Source organism: Bos javanicus, chromosome 8 (genome assembly GCF_032452875.1).
Source record: "Bos javanicus breed banteng chromosome 8, ARS-OSU_banteng_1.0, whole genome shotgun sequence".
In the NCBI taxonomy this organism is placed as follows: domain Eukaryota; kingdom Metazoa; phylum Chordata; class Mammalia; order Artiodactyla; family Bovidae; genus Bos; species Bos javanicus.
The window spans coordinates 98,043,853-98,068,772 of record NC_083875.1 but is presented as its reverse complement, the minus strand read 5'-3'; the positions used below and the strand labels follow the sequence as shown (position 1 = coordinate 98,068,772).

Here is a 24,920-nt window from a genome sequence, read left to right as displayed (position 1 = left end):
GGCAGATTCTTAACCACTAGACCACCAGAAAAGTTCTGCCCTAAAGGCTTTAGAGTTGAATTTATATTCATTCAATGTAACATTTTTCACTTATTTTACAGTTTTATGTGGGGAAAGTCCTTCTTACAAAAGGGCAACTGCAAAATTCAGGCCACAATGGCTTGGTTTTTTTAGAAAGGCTGAGCAGGATCCAAGAAATCAAAGCAGGAAAGGGACAAATCAGGAGCCTCTCCAAGTCATATTCAGGAAACGGGGCAATAAAACACAGAGCTAAAATTTCTGATCAAGGAATTCTATTTCTTCATAGAAATTGTTTACCATTTGGTATAGCATGATACATTCATCCAGCCTTGGGAGGAGTGTGCAATGGCACTAGGAAATACCACCTTCTGTGCTTCCTGGACTTGCCTCCATGCCTCCCACCTGCCCAAGCCTGCATCTCCCCCTCTCCAGGTCTCTTCTCCAAACGCTCATCACACTTACAATGGTAACTCCCAACCTAGATGATCACAAAGGCTGGTCACCTGTCATTTGCCTTTTCTCCCCAGATGGCCCATAAACCCCGAGTATTCATGGTGCTCCTGCTGTGTCGGGAGCTCTCTGCTGGGCATTCAGGCCATCACCATGGACCCGACAGCTGTGATCCCTTCTGCATTCATAGTTCCGTCATCTCATCAGTCCTGGCGGTGCAGGAGATACTCCGCAAAGACTTGCTAAATGCAAGCAAATGTGGATGAGACACAGATAACCGTAACCACCCCATCTCTCTCCCTCCAAGCCTCTGTACCTCCTCCACCTGCAAACATACAACCGTGGTTATTCTTCCTAAAAATCTCTCATAGGCATTAGAAGAGACACAGTTGTTAAAAAAGAATGAATTTTTCAAAGCCTTGGGAACCTGTATAAAAAGTAGTCAAAAGGTGGCGTCTTTTTTTTTTTCCCCCTAATGTTCTCCTCCATCCAGCATGGCAAAGGTCCATGTCCAGACACACTCCTCCTGGAGCTGGAAGCTGGCCCTGCCTCTGCTGTGGCAGGCGGCCCTGGGTTGGCTGCCAGGGCCTGGGGGTGGAGTACAAATGGCCCCATCCCCCCTCCAAGGAGACTGAGAGCCAACAGCTCACCCCCCTGGGCACCCAGCCAGGTTCCCTTCAAGCCAGGGCCTGAGCACATGGGCCCTAATCAGCTAAAATCCCCCACCCTTCCTTCTGCAAACACTCTCATGGCCAGCCCCAGGGCGGGCCCATGGGCAGAGCTGATCTCCCTGACCTCCCAGCGTGGCTCCTCCGACCTAAGGAGCCGGCCGGGGACCCTCATCCCAGCCGACTTCAGCTGGGTCATCTGAGCAGGGCTGTCCGCCGCCCCGAGACCCAGAGAGGCATTCAAATCAGAGGAGGACTCGGACTCTGCTGGACGCCTGCCCGCCCTCAGGCTCCCTCCAGTTCTCTGCTTAAAACCACCTTATCAAGGAGGCCAGCCCTCACCTCCTGCCATTAGGGTTAGGGTTCACACGCGCGCCCCCCCGCCTCATTGAGGCCCTTGACCATGCTTTCTTCTTCTTTATATGAACTGGTTACCATTTGACAGAGCTTTGTTGGTGGTTGGTTTGTCTGTTTTACTGTTGTATTTGGGGGAAGTGCTTCTTACAAAAAGACCAGCTGAAAAATACAAGGAACTCTAGCACAATGGGGCTTCCCTGGTGGCTCAGATAGTGAAAAAAAAAAAAAAATCTGCCTGCAATGCGGGAGACCCAGGTTTGATCCCTGGGTTGGAAAGATCCCCTGCAGGAGGGCATGGCAACCCACTCCAATATTCTTGCCTGGAGAATTCCCATGGACAGAGGAGCCTGGCAGGCTACAGTCCAGAGAGTCGCAAAGAGTCAGACGGGACTGAGCAACTAACACTTTGAACACTTTCTGCCACCGTGACCTGCTTTCTCTGAAAAGATTAGGGGAATCCAAGGAATCCGAGCAGTAGAGAGAGAGATCAGGAGCCTCTCCAAGTCATTTTCAGGACACAGAACTGCAGAACACAGATCCAAAATTTCCGATCAAGGGGTTGTTCTTCTTTACAGACCTTGTTAACCATTTGATGCAGCGTGATGTCTTCACTTGTGGGAAAATTACTAGAATGAAAGCCCAGTGTGGACAGGGGCCTTTTTGTTCTGTCACTATCTGCACCTCAGGGTCCTGGCTCCTCCCACGTGTTCCGCAACTGAGGCAGGAAGGGAGCCAGGGAAGAGGAAGAAAGGGAGGGAGGGAGGGGTTTTGGAGAGGGAAGGCACTGGTTGGCCTTCTTTTCTTCCCAGTTGGCAAGTCTCTCCTCCAGAACTACCCCAGGCTGCTGGCCCATGGCCTTCCTTCCAAGTGACATGACTTGAGTTACCACGGTTTTTGGTTTTTTGTTTTTTTTTTAAATTTTATATTGGATCACAGTTGATCAACAATGTTTTGTTAGTTTCCAGCATACAGTAAAGTGATTCACTTACATGTACATGTATCTTTTCTTTTTCAAATTCTTTTCCCAGCTAGGTCGTTCCAAAACATCATAGAGCTCCCTGTACAGTAGGTCCTTCTTGGTAATCTACTCTAAACATCACGTTCTGTCCTTATCAATCCCAAACTCCCCATATATCCTCCCCCTATCCTGGTCCACTGGGGACCACCGTAAGTTTGATCTCCAAGTCTGTGAGTCCGATTCTATTTTGTAAATAAGTTTATGTGTATCCTTTTTTTTAAGGTTCCACATATAAGTGATATCATATGATATTCGTCTTTCTCCATCTGACTTACCACTTCTTAAACTTCTGTTTAACCAGGGTCCGGCCCGCTCTGGGTTAGGCAGCGCAGACATGTGACCGTCTTCTCGCCAACTCTGGGCTCTGGGCAACGACTTTGACTCGGCTTTCTCAGCATCGGCACTCACGACCTTCGGGCCACATCATTCTTGGCTATCGGGGGGCTGTCCCGGGCATTAACGAGGCCAGCACCATGCCCCGTCCTTGGCCTCTCCCCATCAGTTGCCTGGCGTGCCCTGCCTCCCTCCTTGGTGCCAGCCAAAAAACATCTGCAGACACTGTTTAGTGTCCCCGGGTGGCAAGAACCTCTGTGTTCATCCTACAAATGAGGAAGCCAAGGCCCAGAGAAGCTGAGTGTGTTCCACATGCTCTGTCCAAGGCTGGAATCACTCCGGGCCTGTCCTGCTCGGAAGCTGGCGTTCTGTCCATCCACCCCAGCGGGGCTGGCCACGGCGGGGAGCAGTCACTGGCAGACCCAGAGCCTCTGCCCAGCGCTGCTGGTGTCCTTGCGGCCGCAGAGCAGTGCCAGGCCTCTGACGTGGGGCAGAGCCTTCCCAAGCAGCCAGAAAAACACTTACTCACTCGCTGGCCGAGCCTGGGAAGCATCACCAATGATAAATCATATCTCTTAATTATCTGTGATTTCTGGGGCCAGCCAAGATTTCCTTTTCGTGACAAATATTTTCTCGGAGATTCCTTCCCTCCTCCCACACAGCCGCCTCCCCCCAAAACGAAAAGCAAAGTGCAGGGGAGCCCAGACAGCTCCGGTCAGCCGCAGGTCCCGCCCAGCCCTTCTAGAGCTGGGTTCTTGCCTGGGCCTGTCCCTTCCCTCCATGCTCCGGGTAGTGAAATCCTTGGGTTTCTGTTTCGTTTGGTTTTGGTTTTTGTTTTCTCAGAAGGGTTTCTGAATGTTCACTTAGCTGAGTCCTGCTTGAAGTCACTGTCAGAGAGATTGGAAGATAGAAAATGAAAGAAACAGGGTCAGGAGGGAAAAGGGCAAGGTTCAAGTCACCTTGAACCTGCGGCAGAAAAAGTTACTCCACCCCACTCAGGCCCCTCTGCACGGTAAGGAAGTAACCAGGCTCACAGTCTCCAAAACTTTCAGCTCTTCAACCTCTGGGGCCTCATCCTTGCCCCTTTCTCCCTACTCTCCAGTTAGGCTGGACCCACTTACTAGCTTTTAAACGTGATTTTGCCCATTATTGTCTTTACAGTGAATACTTTTCTCTCTTCTCTTCTTCAGAAAACTCCTATTCATGCTTTGAAACCCCATGTAGATATCCTTTCCTTCTCCAATCTCCTGCCTCCAGCCCAGACCAAGTTCATCCCTCCCTCTCTGGAATCCCTCAGCAACTTATGCCGATACCAGTTTAACTTGGTTTACACACAGAAATACTTGTGTAGCAGGATTCCAGAGGAAATGCTGAGTCAGTGGCCAGAGCAACCAGGGATTGTCAATAGAGACAGGAAAGACATTCAGATTGCTTTCCCCCAGGACCTTCTTTCTACCAAGCCTGGCTTTCCTTGGTCCACTAACACATATGACTTTTGTGGGTGTGTCTTCCAAGTTAAAAACTTGCCAAGAAGCTTTCTAGCACTCAAAGACCCTCCCCCATTTTGTTCTAGATTCTGAAGCAGATGACATGGACCACCATCTCCTAGGACAACATCTGGGTTCTGGTTAGGGTTGGTGTCACTGTTTTGGAGCTAGGCTCTTTGAAGGCACCTGTGTGCATGCGTGTGCTGTCACTTCAGTCGTGTCCGACTCTTTGCGACCCTGTGGACTGTAGCCCACCAGGCTCCTCTGTCCATGGAGATTCTCCAGGCAAGGATACTAGACTGAGTTGCCATGCCCTCCTCCAGGGGATCTTCCGAACAGGGATTGAACCCATATCTCTTAGTCTTCTGCATTGGCGGGTGGGTTCTTTACCGCTAGCAACACCTGGGAAGCCCCTGAAGGCACCTGGCCCCAGTCAGTGCCTTTGCTCTTGGTATGAAATGGTCTTGGATGTGCGAGTGGGGCAACTGGTCCAGGGTGACATGGAGAGCAGAAAGCTGGCGCTCACCTCGGCTGGTCAGCCTCCAGCCATAAATCCTCATGTTTCCCCTCAGGCCACCTGCAACCTGGCTGAGATTCAGGGACACTTCTCTTCTGCTCTGATCCTGCTGAGAGAGGGAAGAGCAGGTCAAAAGATCTGCCTCAGGTGCCCAGAGCTAGCTGCCTGTCCCTCAGTGATGCCCTGAAATGTCCCCACCCTGAGAAAGTGTCCCATGCCTCCCTGAACTAGAGTGGCCAGTGATAACCACACAGGAGCTCCCCCATGGAGGCTGGGTTTGCGGCTCTGCAGTGCTCTGCTCAGCAGAGATGTGCCTGGAATTCTGGGAAGAGCCCAGAGGGACCCCCTACTCCTTTATCTACACCTACTCCATGCCCTGAATTTACTAAACAGCAAATCTGATTGGAATGTTATCCCAGCATCGTCATTCAGAAGGTAGTCCCAAGCCCCATTCAGAAGATCTCAGGTTGTCATGTAGTAGAAAACCCAGGAAACCATATTTGATGGTAGAGGATGAGATGAAGGATGAGGAGGAGATATATCATAGGAATAGAAGGGCTTGGTATTGAATGAAAAATGCAGGATTTTGGCCGTAATTCTTCAGACACTTTGCAGCCAGAGGAGTGGCATGTGTCTAACCTGGTCTCAGGAAACCCCAAGGGGCAGTGCTAGAAGCCAGGAAACAAGAGGGCGGCTACAGCTGCCACAGGAAGAATTGCTGAGGATCCAGACCAGTGCAGGAGGTCAGGGAGGAAGAAGCAAATCTGAAATGTACAGAATGAACCAAATCAACAGGACTTGGCCATTTACTGGATTGGGTGGTTGGAAAGGGGCATCATCAAGATGAGTACTGACTTAGGTGACTGGTGGTGCCCTTAACCAAGACAAGGACCAGAGCCGGAGGGACAGAGCATGAGAGGCTGGGAAGGTGGGGAGGACGGGGGAGGTAATAGACTTCAGTGTGGATTTACTGCATTAGAAGTCTCTGGGCAACATCCAAGTGAATATGGATGTGTGTGCGTGCTAAGTCACTTCAGTTATGTCTCTGCTCTTGGTATGAAAACGTGTTGGATGGGCGAGTGAGGCAACTGGTCCAGGGTGACATGGAGAGCAGAAAGCTGGCGCTCACCTCGGCTGGTCAGCCTCCAGCCATAAATCATGTTTCCCCTCAGGCCACCTGGAACCTGGCTGAGATTCAGGGACACTTCTCTTCAGCTCTGATCCTGCTGGGAGAGGGAAGAGCAGGTCAAAAGGTCTGCCTCAGGTGCTGTTCTGCTCTGTGCGACCCTACGGACTGCAGCCCACCAGGCTCCTCTGTTCATCGGATTATCCAGGCAAGACTATTGGAGTGGGTTGCCATGCCCTCTTCATGAATATAGATATAGCAGCATAAACATCAGGGCAGAAGTCAAGAATGGAAATCAAGCTTCAGTCAATTCAGTTCAGTTCAGTTGCTCAGTCATGTCTGACTCTTTGAGACCCCATGAATCACAGCACACCAGGCCTCCCTGTCCATCACCAACTCCCAGAGTTCACTCAGACTCATGTCCATCGAGTTGGTGATGCCATCCAGCCATCTCATCCTCTGTCGTCCCCTTCTCCTCCTGCCCCCAATCCCTCCCAGCATCAGAGTCTTTTCCAATGAGTCAACTCTTCACATGAGGTGGCCAAAGTACTGGAGTTTCAGCTTCAGCATCAGTCCTTCCAATGAATATCCAGGGCTGATCTCCTTCAGAATGGACTGGTTGGATCTCTTTGCAGTTCAAGGGACTCTCAAGAGTCTTCTCCAGCACCACAGTTCAAAAGCATCAATTCTTAGGTGCTCAGCTTTCTTCACAGTCCAACTCTCACATCCATACATGACCACTGGAAAAACCATAGCCTTGACTAAATGGACCTTTGTTGGCAAAGTAATGTCTCTGCTTTTGAATATGCTATCTAGGTTGGTCATAACGTTCCTTCCAAGGAGTAAGCGTCTTTTAATTTCATGGCTGCAGTCACCATCTGCAGTGATTTTGGAGCCCAAAAAAATAAAGTCTGACACTGTTTCCACTGTTTCCCCATCTATTTCCCATGAAGTGATGGGACCAGATGCCATGATCTTCATTTTCTGAATGTTGAGCTTTAAGCCAACTTTTTCACTCTCCTCTTTCACTTTTATCAAGAGGCTTTTTAGTTCCTCTTCACTTTCTGCCATAAGGGTGGTATCATCTGCATATCTGAGGTTATTGATATTTCTTCCGGCAATCTTGATTCCAGCTTGTGCTTCTTCCAGTCCAGCGTTTCTCATGATGTACTCTGCATGTAAGTTAAATAAGCAGGGTGACAATATATAGCCTTGACGTACTCCTTTTCCTATTTGGAACCAGTCTGTTGTTCCATGTCCAGTTCTACCTGTTGCTTCCTGACCTGCATACAGGTTTCTCAAGAGGCTTCAGTTCAGTTCAGTCACTCAGCTGTGTCCGACTCTTTGCAACCCCATGAATCGCAGCACTCCAGGCCTCCCTGTCCATTACCAACTCCCAGAGTTTACTCAAACTCACGTCCAAGAGGCTTAGAAGTTGCTAAATCCATAGAGAAAGATGCTTCTGCCCAGAAGGAGTGGAGAAAGAAAAGGGGAGGTTGGAGCAGCCCTCTGTGACTTGCAGCCTGTGAGGGGAATTCTAGAGAAAAGAGATTGTGCAGAAAGAGAGAAACTCAGCCAGGTAAGAGAGAGAGAGCTGGCAGATGGCAGGGAGAGCATCATGAGGGCTAAGTTAGAAGTAGTCGGCATGGCACCCAGCACCTAGAAGGTGTCCTCCACGTTGGCAACTTTCTACCCAGTGGCAATAACACAAATGATAATAACTCTTACCAGACCAAATGCTGAGCACTCTCCCTAGGGGCTCACACATTCTTCTCAGTCACTGGGAAGTTGGTACTATTCAATATTATTATCTCCATTTTAAGAATAAGAGGGATGAAGCACAAAGAAATGAATAAGTGTGGGTGACACTCTGGTTTACAGATGGAGAATCTGAGCACAGGATGACAAGACAGAGTCCATCTTAGGAAAGCAGGTACTAGAGCAAAAAAATGAGGCTGGTCCCTGGACCCAGTTCCCTACCTACACCTACCAACTGCCACTCACTGCTGTGCAGACTGTTGCTTGCCTGCCGGGCGGTCCAGAGCGCTCTGAACCAGACAGCACAGCTCATGTTGACTACAAGTCAGAGGCCGAAAGAAGCCTCCAAGGTGCCCTGGCTGCCAGACTGTGATTGCAAAACAACTTCTGGTGATTTAACTGTAAATGAATCTGAAAGATACAGGCTGAATTTCCCTTGAACTACACATTAAAATTTTCATTTAATAATAATTTTTAAAAACCCTGATGAAAAATTGTAAAGGAAAACAAGGTGGTGATTATGTGGGGGTCAAAGTGTCTGGAAAGCAAGGAGCTGGTAGAGAGAAAACACTTCTCATGTCACCCAAGTGCAAAGCAAGTGAGAGATTTTGCAAAGGGCTGTGAATTTCTTCTGCCTCTCCTGGGAGATACCGGCCTCCTGAAACTCACAGCCGGGGTGGGGGTGTCCAATGACTGCTGAAGAGCTGGGGAAAGAGGGAACCAGTTGTATAAAGTGGGGTAGATGTGTGTGTGTGTGTATACAAGAAACTGCTTGAAAAGAGGGGATATATACATACACAACACATATACACATATACATATATGAACTATCTTCTCTTTTGAATTGAATTTGAATGGGCATGCATGCATATATATTAACATATATATTAAAATGATTTAAAGAACTGTTTTATACACAATGATTTAAAGAAGCACTTTGTTCATAAAATTAAAAGTTAATTTATGTGCATTTATATAGAATTTTACATATAGAATGTTTCCTTCCCAAGCAGTTAAGTGTGGGTGGGTGGGTGTGTGTGTGTGTATACTTACAGATATATAAAGAGAAGATGGTTCATATACATATATATATGTGTGTGTGTATGCATGTGTATGTATATATACACATGTATATGGACATAGATAAATATATATATATGTACACATTATACAAGTAAGGTAAAACTTTAATGTATCATATATGCCCCAAATAAACATATTCTAAAAATATGGATTTTAAGTATGTATATTCTAAATGGGCTTCCCTGGTGGCTCAGATGGTAAAGAATATGCCTCCAATGCAGGAGACCCAGGTTTGATCCCTGGGTCGGGATGATCCCCTGGAGAAGGAAATGGCAACCCACTCCAGTATTCTTTCCTGGAGAATTCCATGGAGAGAGGACCCTGGTATGATAGGCTACAGACCATGGGGTCGGAAAGAGTCAGACATGACTGAGCACCTTTCACTTTCATATTCTAAATTTATCTTTTAAAATTTGTAGTGTATATTCTAAAGCAAAACACAGCAGGAACAGAATCTCGTGGGAGAGCAGTAGAAGCTTGAAAACACTGACCCAGCTCCCAAACTCAATCCCTAGGTGTTGGGATGTGTCAGGCACAGTGACTGGGATTTTAGGAGCTGAGCTTCTGGTGGCCTCTGAGTAGTTAATTTAACTCAAGATCATATGAGAAGTGAATTTCATCATCAGAGCTGAGCTAGACATGTGGCAGAGAGCCAGTCACCATGCAGCTCCTCCCCAGAACCCAGCAGTCCTCTCCACCTGGCTTCTTCTACAATCAAACCATCTACTATGTTCTTCATCTCCTAGAAGTCACAACTGTTGGCCAAAACCTCCAACGAGGTGAAGAGAATTCTCCTTATCTAAAGAAAAACAAAAATCACCTTTGTCAGAGAAAGAGCACCAGCTCAGAAACTCTGGTTTCAAATTATGAAGAACCCAGAGCCACAGTTCAGGCTTTTTAGGGGTGGCAGTGGGTTTATTTTGTGTTTTTCCTCCCCAATAAATTCTACAGTCCTGTTCTGATTTACTTTCTCTCTTCTCCTAACCCCTCAGTGCTGTTAGGAAATAGTTTTGGGAAACACTTGTCCAGAACACAACAGCAGAAAATGGGTTAGCAGCCAATATGTTTTTCAAAAGAACTATTTGGCAGTGCTGAAAGAGATTACCATGCTGGTACAAACCTCGGCTGCAAGGTTACAGATGTCAGAATTCTGCGTATCCAGAAATATGCACAACAAATGGAATCTCTGTGCTAACGCCTGGCCCTACCAACATTGCAAAATGCTGGCGAAGAAGAGGAAGACCATTCGTTCACCAACTTTTTCCTGAGTGGAGGTAGGGCTCTTGCAAGCCACAATTCAGCTGTCAATAAGGATTGGAAATTCCTTGACTCTACCCAAATAAACTGAACCTTTCCATGCACGTCACTGTTGAAAATGACTGTTTTTTAGGAGAGCTGCATCAACAAAAGGGTATGGGAACCTTTGCCAAGGCTGTGATGGGATGGATAGAAACTCTGCCAGTTCTTCTGGCACAAGGCAGGGGTTAACCCTTGACAATCCACTGCTGCCATTAAGAGCTCTGACTCGAGCCAGATTGCATCCATTCAAACCTCAGCTCAAAAATTTACTTGTTACGGGGCTTTGAAGGATTGATGCTAAAGCTGAAGCGCCAATACTTTGGCCACCTGATACAAAGAGCCAACTCATTGGAAAAGACCCTAATGCTGGGAAAGATTGAAGGTAAGAGAAGAAGGAGTGACAGAGGACGAGATGGTTGGATGTCATCCCTGACTTGATGGACAAGAGTTTAAACAAACTCCGAGAGATAGTGAAGGTCAGGGAAGACTGACATACTGCAGTCCATGGGGTTGGAAAAAGTCAGACACGACTGATAGACTGAACAGCAATAACATGGGGCTTTGAACAAGTGACTTAATTAACCTCTCAGCCTCAGTTGCCCCACCTGTAAAATGGGCATGATAATAACTATAACTACATTTAAAGATAGTATGGGAATTAAATGTGATAAACACGACAAATAATTTAATTGTGCATGTGGGCGTGTGTTAGTTGCTCAATCCTGTCTGAATCTTTTTGACCTATGGACTATAGCTCACCAGGGTCCTCTGTCCATGGAATTCTCCAGGCAAGAATACTGGAGTGGATTGCCATTCCCTTCTCCAGGGGATCTTCCCGACCCAGGGATCAAACCAGCATGTCTTGTGTCTAACCTGCATTGGCAGGCGGGTTCTTTACCACTAGCACCACCTGGGAAGCCCCCATTAAGACTCACAGTCTAGTTAAAAAGATAAGCATAGCCAGAATGATGATATGAGGCACAGCCATCCCCATGCTCAATAGGAGGGTCCACATAAGGCAGAGGGAGGAGCACTGTGTTCTGACTTGAGGAATCTGAGAAGGCTTCGTGGTGGGTGGACTGAGTTTAGGCTTGGAGGGGAGCAGGATATCGATAGTCATACAGAAGAGCACTCCGTGCAAGGGAAGCAGCTGGAATAGAGGCTGGGAGGGCCTCACGACCTCCCAGAGAGTAAGTCTTCAGGAGCTAGGACCGTAGCTCTTGTCACGAGCCACATGAAAACAGGAGCCAGATAACAGGAGAGTTGAATGTCCTGCTCAGGGGGTGGCAGGCCTTCCTGGGGACAAAAAGGAAAACAACGCAGGTCAACTTGATTCCTACTTGCCGACTTTGGCTCAGCTCAGACATCACCTGTCACAGGACCCCTCCCCTCGCCCTCAGCCAGTAATGCCCCTTCTTTGCTTTGGCACTCAGAACACTCAGGTGGGCTCATCGGCCACCCTGCCTTCTCCTCTAGATCTGGCTCCTAGAAGGCTGGATTGAACATCACCGAACTTCCAGTGCTAGCATATGGCTGTCATCTAGAGCACGAATATGGGAAGGGGTGAGAGAGGGAAGGAATGAATGAATCCATCCATCCCGTCAACAAGGAAAGGTGAACTGAAAATGATAATTCTGAATTACCAGCAAGAGAATTGCTGGGAAAAGGCAGGACTGGCCTGGATAATTTCCTTAAAAAATATTATGTAAATAGCAGAAAGACCCCAGCAGAGAAGCAATTGTCTAAGCATTTAATCTGTTTGTGTCCATCATAAAGGTATGAGTCAGTGCTGAGATCTGAGGCTCCCCAGGGTGAACTAGCACCACTTTTGCCAGAGATCCAAGGAGACAGAGGTCAATTTGTACCATGACAGAGTGAGAAGAGCATGGATGTGGTAACATAGTGTCAATTACCCATGGAAATGGGCCATGGGGAAACTTGCATTTAAAAATCCCATAGAAAGGAGCCTCTTAGTCTTGTTTTTAGATCTCAGTCTTTCGGCAAGCAGGGCTCCAAAGCAGAACAGGAAGAGAAAGGAACACAGACTAGAATCCCGTGATAAAAAAAAAAAAAAAAAAAAATCCCATGATATTCCAGGAACTGTGCTAAATCCTTTGCGCATAGTCTTAGAAGATAGGCAGTAGTATCTCCATTTTGCAACTCAGGCTCTTGAGGCTCAGAGACGGCAAGCAACTTGTCCAAAGCCACACAGCTAGTAAGAGTCAAAGACAGTAAATAAACCCGGGTTTGCTGACTCCAAATCCTGTGTTCTTGCTTCCTAATCACATTGTCCCTCTTCTCTTTCATGCTCTCATGGGAGCACTCCAATTCCCACCATACATCCAGTTCTCAAAGGAAACCTTAAACTGTTTTTGTGTTGTTTTTTTTTTTTTAATTATCATTTGGCAACCACACACAGTTCTTCAGGGAAATCCGGGAGCTCAGGATGAAACTCCTGCCCATGGATTAGCTGAAATTGCTTGTGTTTCCTTGAAAAATGCCTGGCACTGCCAACAAACTCTGGTCTGGTTTCCAGCAGTGGCCAGGCATTGTCCAACCGAGAGGCTCTGAGAATCGATTGGCTGTGGTCTCCCTGACACTCATGCCAACAGATGCTGTGAGTCAGAAGTTGCCATCTGTCCATGACACTCAGCTTTATGGGGGCTTCCAGAGCCATCCAACCTGAAGAATCAACCGAAGCCCCATCAGGGCACTGCCATGGTTCATCCCCAGCACTGGTGGAATGCTAGCTTTCCAGTGGGAAAATGCTGGTGGGCTTTGGGGTCCAGAGTGTGCTCAACCACAGCGTGGAAGGCAAAGGGGCTGCAGTGCTCTTCTGGAGACCTAAAGCATGGCCGCTCCCAAAAGATACTACTTGTGTGACAGAAGGGGGAATAGGCAGGTTTGTAGAAGGGAATAATGTGGAAAACATCAGCCTTGACATCACTTGTTAGAACCAGGAAATGGGAACTCCATGTTCTGCAAACACTGTGCCTCCCTAGGAGTAGAAAGGACACTGGATTTGGGATTGGGAACCTGGGTTCACACCCTGGCCTCACGGAGTACCTGAGGTGATCACACACCCTCCTTCCCTGCCCTTCCCACCATCACTCACACCCCCACCTCCCATCACCGCAGTGTAGTACAGCTATCTGTCTATACTTCTATGTCCTCACTAGACTGTGAACCCTGTAAGGGCTGACACCATGCCTACCCATGCCAGCATCCTCAGCCCTCAGCATTGTGCTGAGCCCTGCTTGGCATTCTGTAAATATTAGCAAATGACGAAAGAGAACAAAAGATATGACTTACCAATTCTGCATAAGGTGGAGTCCACCACCATGGATCCTCCAATCTGAGACATTTTCAGAATAACCTCAAGAGTAACTTAGTTTGACAGAAGACTCTGAAAAAGTATCTTGGAAAAGAACTGGGGAGAAGAACCAAGAAGGAGGCAGGGAGGGGCCACTGGCTAGAGGGCACAGAGGGCAATCTTGAGTGAATGGCTCAAGGACCCTGAGAGTCTCAGGTCTCCAGCACTCAGTGGGAAGAGATAAATCCTCCCACTGGAAGGTCATGGAGGGAGATGGCTCCATTGGAGACTATGAAGAAGTCCCCCACCACCCCCAGAGGAAGTAAGGACGCTCTAGCTCTCCCCTAAACAGAAGTATATGAATCTCAGTCCACAAACTCAGAAGGGAGAGAAAGAGCACAATACTATACACAAATCAGCTTAGTTTTGATCCTGAGCGCCCTCCTATCAGGATGAAAGAAATTCAACCCCATCACTCCATTTCCTGAACCTGCATCAGTGACTCTAGGGCATCACTTGGTACCTAAGCATTATGGAGGTCCTTGCATGATTATTCCAAGGCCAAATTTGCCTGTTACTCCAGGTGTTTCTTGACTTCCTACTTTAGCATTCCAGTCCCCTATAATGAAAAGGACATCTTTTTTGGGTGTTAGTTCTAAAAGGTCTTGTAGGTCTTCATAGAACTGTTCAGCTTCTTCAGCGTTACTGGTTGGGGCATAGACTTGGATTACTGTGATATTGAATGGTTTGCCTTGGAAATGAACAGAGATCATTCTGTCATTTTTGAGATTGCATCCAAGTACTGCATTTCGGACTCTTGTTGACCATGATGGCTACTCCATTTCTTCTGAGGGATTCCTGCCCACAGTAGTAGATATAATGGTCATCTGGGTTAAATTCACCCATTCCAGTCCATTTTAGTTTGCTGATTCCTAGAATCTCGACATTCACTGTTGCCATCTCTTGTTTGAGCACTTCCAATTTGCCTTGATTCATGGACCTGACATTCCAGGTTCCTATGCAATATTGCTCTTTACAGCATTGGACCTTGCTTCTATCACCAGTCACATCCACAGCTGGGTATTCTTTTTGCTTTGGCTCCATCCCTTCATTCTTTCTGGAGTTATTTCTCCACTGATCTCCAGTAGCATATTGGGCACCTACTGACCTGAGGAGTTTCTCTTTAAGTGTCCTATCATTTTGCCTTTTCATACTGTTCATGGGGTTCTCAAAGCAAGAATACTGAATTCAAAATACAAGAATTTTGCCATTCCCTTCTCCAGTGGACCACATTCTGTCAGATCTCTCCCCCATGACCCGCCCATCTTGGGTTGCCCCACGGGCATGGCTTAGTTTCATTGAGTTAGACAGGCTGTGGTCCTAGTGTGATTAGATTGACTAGTTTTCTGTGAGTATGGTTTCAATGTGTCTGCCCTCTGATGCCCTCTTGCAACACCTACCGTCTTACTTGGGTTTCTCTTACCTTGGGTGTGGGGTATCTCTTCACGGCTGCTCCAGCAAAGCGCAGCCATTGCTCCTTACCTTGGACGAGGGGTATCTCCTCACCGCCGCCCTTCCTGACCTTCAACGTGGGATAGCTCCTCTAGGCCCTCCTGTGCCCGCACGGCCACAAATTTGGCCTTGGAATACGGAATGAAGCAGGGCAAAGACTAATAGAATTTTGCCAAGAAAATGCACTGGTCATAACAAACACCCTCTTCCAACAACACAAGAGAAGATTCTATACATGGACATCACCAGATGGTCAACACCAAAATCAGATTGATTATATTCTTTGCAGCCAAAGATGGAGAAGCTCTATACAGTCAGTAAAAACAAGACCAGGAGCTGACTGTGGCTCAGATCATGAACTCCTTATTGCCAAATTCAGACTTAAATTGAAGAAAGTAGGGAAAACCACTAGACCATTCAGGTATGACCTAAATCAAATCCCTTATGATTATACACTGGAAGTGAGAAATAGATTTAAGGGACTAGATCTGATAGATAGAGTGCCTGATGAACTATGGAATGAGGTTCATGACATTGTACAGGAGACAGGGATCAAGACCATCCCCATGGAAAAGAAATGCAAAAAAGCAAAATGGCTGTCTGGGGAGGCCTTACAAATAGCTGTGAAAAGAAGAGAAGTGAAAGCAAAGGAGAAAAGGAAAGATATAAACATCTGAATGCAGAGTTCCAAAGAATAGCAAGAAGAGATAAGAAAGCCTTCCTCAGCTATCAGTGCAAAGAAATAGAGGAAAACAACAGAATGGGAAAGACTAGAGATCTCTTCAAGAAAATTAGAGATACCAAGGGAACATTTCATGCAAAGATGGGCTCGATAAAGGACAGAAATGGTATGGACCTAACAGAAGCAGAAGATATTAAGAAGAGATGGCAAGAATACACAGAAGAACTGTACAAAAAAGATCTTCACGACCCAGATAATCACGATGGTGTGAACACTGACCTAGAGCCAGACATCCTAGAATGTGAAGTCAAGTGGGCCTTAGAAAGCATCACTACAAACAAAGCTAGTGGAGGTGATGGAATTCCAGGGGAGCTATTCCAAATCCTGAAAGATGATGCTGTGAAAATGCTAAACTTAATATACCAGCAAATTTGGAAAACTCAGCAGTGGCCACAGGACTGGAAAAGGTCAGTTTTCATTCCAAACCCAAAGAAAGGCAATGCCAAAGAATGTTCAAACTACCACACAATTGCACTCATCTCACATGGTAGAAAAGTAATGCTCAAAATTCTCCAAGCCAGGCTTCAGCAACCGTGGCTTGGAGCCAGGCTTCATGTGAACCGTGAACTTCCTGATGTTAAGCTGGTTTTAGAAAAGGCAGAAGAACCAGAGATCAAATTGCCAACATCCACTGGATCATGGAAAAAGCAAGAGAGTTCCAGAAAAACATCTATTTCTGCTTTATTGACTATGCTAAAGCCTTTGACTATGTGGATCACAATAAATTGTGGAAAATTCTGAAAGAAATGGGAATACCAGACCACTTGACCTGCCTCTTGAGAAATCTGTATGCAGGTCAGGAAGCAACAGTTAGAACTGGACATGGAAAAACAGACTGATTCCAAATAGGAAAAGGAGTACGTCAAGGCTGTATATTGTCACCCTGCTTATTTAACTTATATGCAGAGTAGACTTCCCTGGTGGCTCAGACGGTAAAGCATCTGTCTACAGTGTGGGAGACCTGGGTTCGATCCCTGAGTCGGGAAGCTCCCTGGAGAAGGAAAAGGCAACCCACTCCAGTACTCTTGCCTATATGCAGAGTACATCATGAGAAACGCTGGACTGGAAGAAACACAAGCTGGAATCAAGATTGCCAGGAGAAATATCAATAACCTCAGATATGCTGATGACACCAACCTTATGGCAGAAAGTGAAGAGGAACTAAAAAGCCTCTTGATGAAAGTGAAAGTGGAGAGTGAAAAAGTTGGCTTAAAGCTCAACATTCAGAAAACAAAGATCATGGCATCTGGTCCCATCACTTCATGGGAAATAGATGGGAAAACAGTGGAAACAGTGTCAGACTCTATTTTGGGGGGCTCCAAAATCACTGCAGATGGTGATTGCAGCCATGAAATTAAAAGACGCTGACTCCTTGGAAGGAAAGTTATGACCAACCTAGACAGCATATTGAAAAACAGAGACATTACTTTGCCAACAAAGGTCCGTCTAGTCAAGGCTATCATTTTTCCAGTGGTCATGTATGGATGTGAGAGTTGGACTGTGAAGAAGGCTGAGTGCCGAAGAATTAGTGCTTTTGAACTGTGGTGTTGGAGAAAACTCTTGAGAGTCCCTTGGACTACAAGGAGATCCAACCAGTCCATTCTGAAGGAGATCAGCCCTGGGATTTCTTTGGAAGGAATGATGTTAAAACTGAAACTCCAGTACTTTGGCCACCTCATGCGAAGAGTTGACTCATTGGAAAAGACTCTGATGCTGGGAGGGATTGGGGGAAAGAGGAGAAGGGGACAACAGAGGATGAGATGGCTGGATGGCATCACTGACTCGATGGACATGAGTCTGAGTGAACTCCGGGAGTTGGTGACAGACAGGGAGGCCTGGCGTGCTGCAATTCATGGGGTTGCAAAGAGTTCGACACAACTGAGCGACTGAACTGAACTGAACTGCATAATTATAAATGGTTGTCCAGAGCACTCCCCCTGAAACCAACCTTCATCATCCGGCTGCCATGATCCCACAGGTCTAACCCCTTGCCATGTGACATTAGGCTGTCCAACTGGGGGAGCCTCACATATACTACCAGCCACCTGTGCTGGTTTAGTCACTAATTTGTGTGACCCCAGTGGACTGTAGACTGCCAGGCTCCTTTATCCTTGGGATTCTCCAGGCAAGAATACTGGAGTGGGCTGCCATTTCCTTCTCCAGGGGATCTTCCCAACCCAGGAATCGACCCTAGGTCTCCTGCGTTGCAGGCAGATTCTTTACCAATTGAGTTATAAGGGAAGCTCCACCACCAGCCTCCTGGGTGAACCACAAAACTATTCCCTCTGAGTTCTTGCTCTACTCTTTTGGTACTTCAGGGATTCTGCTCAAGGACTCTGCAGACACATCCCTCTTACCCACAGCCTGGGTGAATGTCTCTTTCATCTGGGAGAATCCTCTCCCCAAAGCCTGGACCCCATTGCTACATTAGAGGTCTGCTTTCAACTGTTAGGATGGGTTTTATCCAGCAGAGTGTACACTGGCACCTGTCTTAAAATCTAAATTAAATCAATTGAGAATCATTTCGATTCTCTAGAAAACTGTGAAGATCTGCCATCTCAGATCCCTTCTGAGTAACTAAGCCCTCTGCACTCTGTATGACTCCTCCACCACTAATCATATTTCCACACAGCCTATTCCCTCTATGCTTTGCTTTTGTCTCACCTACCTGAACCACAAAAGAATCTGATCCTGAACTCTGAAAGAATCTGATTTCAACACTGAGGTTAGCCACGCACCTTCAGCTATAAACCTGAGATAAAGAAGCATGACCTTCTACTGACTTGAATGGGGGAAAGTGAAAGAGAAAGGAAAGGAAGAAAATCCAAGGAGATAAAAACAAATTAACACTTTAAATGATCCTGCCTTGAAAGTATTAACTCGGATCATGCTAGAGGCCAAAAAACAAATCTCTGAGCTTCTCAGATCTCTCAAAGGCCATCAAGGGAGCTAGAAAGACATACTCCCACCACCAATATGGCAAAAGGGCTGACTTAGTGCCTGGGGAGCCACTGAGTGCTGAGAAGGTGGGGATGGGTGGTCTTGGTGTCTGTAAAGGGCTAAGATAGGACCTGGCATTCAGCAGGCATCCATACAAGTCCACCTTACGTTAAAAATGTCAAAATATCATAACTTTACTTAGTTCTCACAACACCCCTGGAGAACCAACAGAGATATTTCTGTGGTACAGGTGGAAAAACGAAAGCTTCTGGAGACAAAGTTAACTTGTTCAAGGTTCCAAAGCTGATTGAGACAGACAGTTGTTGTTGTTCAGTTGGTAAGTCCTATCGGACTCTTTGTGACCCCATGGATGGCAGCATACCATCCCTGTTGGATGGCATCACCGACTCAATGGACATGAGTTTGAGTGAACTCCGGGAGTTGGTGATGGACAGGGAGGCCTGGTGTGCTGTGATTCATGGGCTCACAAAGAGTCGGACACGACTGAGCAACTGAACTCAACTGAACTGTATTATAAAGTTGGTGTGAAAATTCAATCAGTTATTCAAAATTAAGCTCTTGGCTGCAAAGAGCAAATTTTGCAAAAACAATTACAGTTATTATGTAAGTAGATAAGGTAGGAGATCCCTGGACAAGAACCAAGCCTGGCTTTCTTGACCATTTTTGGCCTAAGTCATCTTGTGATCTAAGCCTGGCCACAAGACTTGTCCTTGAACAGGTTTTAGTAACAATGATCTTAAGGGAACAAAACAATGAACTGTTATCAGGCAAGAGAGGTAACAATAACAAAGATAGCAAATCAGTTGTAAAAACTCCCAGTTGCTTTTCAATGGTAAAGAATAGCTTGAAGCACTTTGTTGAGCCAGTTTACAAAATGTAAATCCTCCAGGTACTCAACACTCAGATCTACTGAACCTAAAGGATGATGACATTGAAATTTTCTAACCCTGTAGACTTTAAGTGTGTTAGTCTGTGTTATCTGACTCTTTGCAACCCCATGGACTGTAGCAATGCCAGGCTTCTCTGTCCACGGGATTCTCTAGGCAAGAATACTGGAGTGGGTTGCCATGCCTTTCTCCAGGGGATCTTCCTGACCCAGGGATCAAATCTGGGTCTCCTGCATTGCAGTCAGACTCTTTACCTCCTGAGCCACCAGAGAAGCCCTTTAATCATCACCCAAACTCCTTCATGAATATGCATGTACCCTTAGATTAAAGTGAAGTCGCTCAGTCGTGGCCGACTCTTTGCGGCCCCATGGACTATAGCCTACCATGCTCCTCCATCCATGGGATTTTCCAGACAAGAGTACTGGAGTGGGTTGCCATTTCCTTCTCCAGGGGATCTTCCTGACCCAGGGATCGAACCCTGGTCTCCCACATTACAGGCAGATGCTTTACCATCTGAGCCACCAGGTAAGTCACCCTTAGATTAAAACTTCCTCAATTTCTCAGGGAAACATAGCTTTGGGAAAGATCCCCCGAGTTCTCCTGACTTGCCGAAAGTGATAAATCCTTCAGTCTTCTGCTCTTGACATGATATGTCTTTTAACTCCAAACCTGCCCAGAGGCTTTCCTGATAGCTCAGTTGGTAAAGACTCAGTCTGCAATGCAGGAGATCCTGGTTTGATTCCTGGGCTGGGAAGATCCCCTGGAGAAGGGAAAGGCTGCCCACTCCAGTATTCTGGCCTAGAGAATTCCATGGGCTGTATAGTCCATGGGGTCACAAAGAGTTGGACAGGACTGAGCGACTTTCACTTTCTTTCACTTTCACTTTCTGCCCAGAGGCAAACCCAGTCTTCTAGTAACAATTACCCTTGTGAGGGCTCAACTTCTGATTCCCTGACCTCAATCGCAGACTTCCCTGACTCCAGTTTTTTCTCCTTCCAGTCATTTCTCTGAGCTACAGACTGGCTGCCTTCTCTCACTGGTCCTAGGACTAGGACTACTTTTTATTTTTTTTAATTTTTATTGGAATATAATCACTTTACAATGCTGTGTTAGTTTCTGTTATAAAGCAAAGTGAATCAGCTATACATATACATATATATATATATATCCCCTCTTTCGGGGATTTCCTTACCATTTAGGTCTTCACAGAGTACTGAATAGAGTTCTTTTGCTATACAGTAGGTACTCATTAGTTATCTATTTTATGCGTTCGTGCATGCTGAGTTGCTTCAGTCATGTCCAACTCTTTGTGACTCTATGGACTGTAGCCCACCAAGCTCTTCTGTCCATGGGATTCTCCAGGCAAGAGTACTGGAGCAAGTTGCCATGCCCTTCTCCAAGAGATCTCCCCAGCCCAAGGATTGAACACTCATCTCTCACATCTCCTGCATTGGCAGGCAAGTTCTTTACCACTAGCAGCACCTGGGAAATCCTTCTATTTTATACGTAGTATCAATTGTGTTGATTTTTCCAGTAGTCATGTACACGTGTGAGAGTTGGACCATAAAGACGGCAGAGCATAAAGTTGATGCTTTCAAACTGTGGTGCTGGAGGAGATCAAACCAGTCAATTCTAAAGGAAATCAGTCCTGCATATTCATTGGAAGGACAGATACTGAGGCTGAAGCTCCAATACTTTTGCCACCTAATGTGAAGAGCTGACTCACTGGAAAAGACCCCGATGCTGGGAAAGATTGAAGGCAGGAGCAGAAGGGGACAACAGAGGATGAGATGGTTGGATGGCATCACCAACTCAATGGTCATGAATTTGAGCAAATTCTGGGAGATAGTGAAGAATAAGGAAGCCTGGCGTGCTGCAGTCCATGGAGTCACAAAGAGCTGGACACGACTGAACAACTGAACAACAAGAACATCATAGTGTATAGGTGTCAGTCCCAAACTCCCAATTCATCTCATAACCCCCTTGAACTCCTTTGCCTGAGATCTTCCAAAGGCTTCCCGAACACACCTTGTCTTGGCAAGACTTTGTGCCCAGTGGTCTCTCAGCAGGGACACCTTCCTTAGCCGGCAGCCCAAAGACTTCCTGAGGACCCCCAGCCCATCCTGCTGAGCCACTTCTGAGTTCTTGGCCCCTGTCAGATCTCCAGGAATGGTTCTGCATGGAGTCACTAGGATCATCCTCTAGGCCTGCTGGCCCAGAGCATGCCTTGGTTACTGCATTAATCATACTCCTTCCAGAGTGGTGCCTACATCATAATCACCCTCCAGACACAAGCTCTGCCCTGGGGGCTCATCACACAGCAAGTGCTCAGTGAGTATTAGTTACCTGATGTATGAATGAAAATTTGGGTGGATGAATGTCTTACAACTCGGCTTCTCCCTGAACTCAGCCACATTTCTGGCTCCACAAGGACTCCTGAGTGTCTCTGCAGCCAGAACACAGAACTTGACTTTCTGGGGTCTTGTCTGCACCTGACCCTAAAGACTATTGTCTCCACAGGACTCATCATTTCCGGGGAAGGTGAATTTCCATTATTTGTGTCTATGAAAAAATAATATATAAAAGACATGGGGATCAAAAAGGATTGTATGTATCTGAGAACATGATACCTAATTTCTTTGTGATAATACTGGAGGATTTTTTTTTAAGTCAGAAATGACCTTTAGACATTAAAGGAAGGTCCCCTGAAGTATGACCTCATAGTGCCCAAAGCCACCGTCATAGATCTATGGCCCAACAACAGCTGCAAACCTTTGACTCTCCTTGCAACCTGAAAAGCCAAGACCTTGAACTTGTGTCACATGGACTTGGAGCCTTGGGTCCCTGGCTTGGCTGCAGAGGTCATCTCTTCACCAGGATGGAGTTGTGGCCAGTAAGGGAACAGAAGCAATGGAAGCAAAAGAAAGGAGACTCACCTACTGCACCCCTGAGCCTTCACTGCATGCCTGTCACTTTATATACATGATCTTATTTTACCTTCACAAGTGGAAGGGCAACCTGATAAGGTGGGGTCCCATCCCCACATACCAGCTGAGAAAACTACAGCTCCATAGGGACTTACCTCGGGTCTCATCACTAGTAACGAGTGGACACACAATTTGAAACCACACAGTGTAGCTCTGAATCCTATGTTCTAGGCTGTTGCAGCCTCTGGGGAATTTGATGAGTGCTATGTATCTACAGCCATGAAATTAAAAGATGCTTAGTCCTTGGAAGAAAAGTTATGACCAACCTAGATAGCATATTGAAAAGCAGAGACATTATTTTGCCAACAAAGGTCCGTCTAGTCAAGGCTATGGTTTTTCCAGTGGTCATGTATGGATGTGAGCGCTGGACTGTGAAGAAAGCTGAGCACCGAAGAATTGATGCTTTTGAACTGTGGTGTTGGAGAAGACTCTTGAGAGTCCCTTGGACTGCAAGGAGATCCAATCAGTCCATTCTGAAGGAGATCAGCCCAGGGATTTCTTTGGAAGGAATGATGCTAAAGCTGAAACTCCAGTACTTTGGCCACCTCATGCAAAGAGTTGACTCATTGGAAAAGACTCTGATGCTGGGAGGGATTGGGGACAGGAGGAGAAGGGGATGACAGAGGATGAGATGGCTGGATGGCATCACTGACTCGATGGACGTGAGTTTGAGTGAACTCCGGGAGTTGGTGACAGACAGGGAGGCCTGGCGTGCTGCGATTCATGGGGTCAAAAAGTGTCGGACACGACTGCGTGACTGAACTGAACTGATGTATCTGAAAGGGTTTCCCTGATGGCTCATTGATAAAGAATCTGCCTGCCAATGCAGGAGATGTGGGTTCAATCCCAGGGTCAGGAAGATCCCCTGGAGATGAAAATGGCAATCCATTCCAGTATTCTCACCTAGGACATCCCATGGACAGAGGAACCTGGTGGGCTACAGTCCATGGGGTCACAAAGTGTGGAAGACAACTTAGCAACTTCACAACAACAACTTTTCAGATACATAATATCTGAAAAGCCTCTGATACTTACTGCCTCTTTTTTTCATTTTGAGTATCAAACATGGATTGAGCACTATTCTCAAATCACCCTGGGAAAGGTGTCCTGAACACCTCTGTTTTACAGAAGAGAAAACCTCCCAGCCAGGTGATAGACATCATTTCCTTGGTTAAGACCTCTGCCAGCCTGGACCGTAAGCAAATCTATAGCCCTGAGGAAAGAGGAAGAAGAACAAGGACTGCGTTTATCTACGACACACACGTTTGCACTCTCCCTCCTGTGCTGCTGTGCTGGAGTCCTGTGTGCAGACACAAGTCCATGGGAGACAACCTTCACCTGCTTCTCCAAATCCTCCAGAACCCCAAGAAGTTACATCCTGTTCTCCCATTTTTCCAGATAGAGAAACCGAGAGGGTGAGTAGGAGAACACACAGGAAGTAAAGCCCAATAGCTTCTGAAGTGTTAGTTGCTTAGTTGTGTTCAACTCTATGAGACCCCATAGACTGTAGCCCACCAGGCTCCTCTGTCCACGGAATTCTCCAGGCAAGAATACTGGAGTGGATAGCCTTTCCCTTCTCCAGGGGATCTTCCCAATCCAGGGATTGAACTCAGGTCTCCTGCGTTGCAGGCAGACTCTACTGTCTGAACCACCAGGGAAGCTTCTTCCAAAGAGGGATCTAAAATTCTAGACCAAAGGGCTACACCTCAGAAGCTCCTATTCCCCGCTGTCCCCCTCTTAGGCCCCTTCTGCAGCAGACCCCACTGCCTGAGAGAGAGGCAGTTAAGCACTTTTACTTACCACACCGAGAGGTAGATGTGGACATGGCTTCAGGGAAGCAACCGGGGGCCCTTCCTGGACAGTTGAGATGATCTTCTGCAGAGATGAGTCAGGTAAGATGGAAGTTTCCCAGGAAGGTTGCTGAGCTGAGGCCGAGAGTGGCTCCTTTATGTTCATGCAAGGAAGATGTAGACTTTCATACCTGAAGCACCTTCTTTGGCAAAAGGGAACTTTCAAAAGTCAAATGTAACCAAGCAACCACTTTCCTTAAGATCCTTAAGGTTCCAGCCTCAGTTACCACCAGGATTTTGACCCAGTAGCTTAACCAGACGTCAGGAGCTCTTCAGCCTCCCTCCCTCCACCCCTCCACATGATCCTTGTGTTTCTACCTGGTCATATGGTATAGCCACTCCCCAAATCCTCCAAGCTGCACAGGGACTTAGGCTTTTTGTTGTGGCTCTTCCCTATCTCAGGAATTTATAGCCTTCTTCTGTAATTGGAGAACATGTCCGCAAGCCTCAAGACTGATGCCTGGACCTTCCCCCATCCCCTGACACCATCCTTGAGGTACCACCCAGCCACCATCTTACAACTCAGTGAAATCCACACCCCTCTCCCTGGA

General features: G+C 46.7%; 1 long non-coding RNA gene across 1 annotated transcript; it reads right to left on the bottom strand.

Annotated features, from left to right (window-relative positions):
* Positions 1–1,726: 1,726 nt before the first annotated feature.
* LOC133253127 (uncharacterized) lies at positions 1,727–24,407 on the bottom strand. Its single transcript, XR_009738200.1, has 4 exons — positions 24,320–24,407; positions 5,981–6,077; positions 4,861–4,957; positions 1,727–3,734 (listed from the first exon to the last, which is right to left on the bottom strand). It is a non-coding gene; the product is annotated as an uncharacterized LOC133253127 (long non-coding RNA).
* Between the last annotated feature and the right edge of the window lie 513 nt (positions 24,408–24,920).